A 1,637-nucleotide genomic window follows, 5' to 3' on the forward strand; every position below is an offset into this window, starting at 1 on the left:
AAACAAACGTACATAAGTAGGTACATATGTACGTACGTACGTATGAACGAACGTACGCACGTACGTAGGAACGAACGAACGTACGAAAGAATGATCGAACGATTGAATGAAAGAATGTACGTACATACGAAAGAACAAACGAACGAACAAACGTACGTAAGTACGTGCGAAGGAACGAACGAACAAACGACCGAACGTACGTATATTCGTACTTACATATGTATGAATGAACGAAGGAACGAACGAGCGAGAGTATGTTCGTACGCACTTATGTATGAATGAACGAACGAACGAACGTACGTACGTACGAACGAACAAACGAACAAACGAACGTACATAAGTAGGTACATATGTACGTACGTACGTACGTACGTATGAACGAACGAACGAACAAACGAAGGAACGAATGAACAAACAAACGTACGTAGGTACGAACGCATGTCCGAACGAAAGAAAGATCGAACGAAAAAACAAACGAACGTACGTACATACATCCGTACGTAGGAACGAGCGAACGAACGTACGAACGAAGGAACTAACGTACGTCCGTACGTACGAACGAACGAAATTAAGGAACAAACGAACGAAAGAACGATTGAACTATGTACGTACATACGTAAGAATGAACGTACGAACGAGCGTACCTACGTACGAATGAACGTTCGAACATACGAACAATCGAACGAACGAAAGAAAGAAATATCCAATGAACGTACGTACTTACGTCCGTAAGAGCGAGCGAACGAACGAAAGGACGAGAGAACGAACGAACGAACGTACGTACGTTCGAACGTATGTCAGAACGAACGAATGAAACGAACGAACGAACGACCTAATGAACGAACGTACGTACGAAAGAATGAAAGAACTAACGAACGAGGCAACGAACGAACGTCCGTACGTATGTACGGATTTACGTACGTAAGTACGTATGTAAGAACGAACGAACGAACAAACGTACGTAAGTACGTGCGAAGGAACGAACAAACAAACGAACGAACGTACGTATATTCGAACTTACATATGTATGAATGAACGAAGGAACGAACGAGCGAGAGTATGTTCGTACGTACTTATGTATGAATTAACGAACGAACGTACGTACGTACGAACGAATGCACGTACGTACGAACAAACGAACATACGTTCGAACGATGGTACGTACGTACGAACGAACGATCGTACGTATGAACAAATGCTCGAAGGAAGGAAAGAACGTGCGTACGTAAGTAAGTTCGTACGTACGAACCAATAAACGAAAGAAGGAACGTGATTACGAACGAATGAAAGAACGAACGAACGTACGTATGTTCCTACGTACATATATATGAACGAACGAACGAACGAACGTACGTACGTACGAATGTATGTCAGAACGAACGAACGTACGGACGGACGAAAGAACGAATGAAACGAAAGAACGAACGAATGAAACGTAAGTACGTGCGAAGGAACGAACGAACAAACGAACGAACGAACAAATGATCGAACGTACGTACGAAAGAACGAAACAAACGAACGAACGAAAGAACGAACGAAAGAAAGAACGAACGAACGAAAGAACGAACGAACGAACAAAAGAACGAACGAAAGAACGAACGAAGTAACGAAAGAATGGACGAACGAACGAACGAGAC

The sequence above is a fragment of the Octopus bimaculoides genome, chromosome 24 (assembly GCF_001194135.2).
Source record: "Octopus bimaculoides isolate UCB-OBI-ISO-001 chromosome 24, ASM119413v2, whole genome shotgun sequence".
Lineage (NCBI taxonomy): Eukaryota > Metazoa > Mollusca > Cephalopoda > Octopoda > Octopodidae > Octopus > Octopus bimaculoides.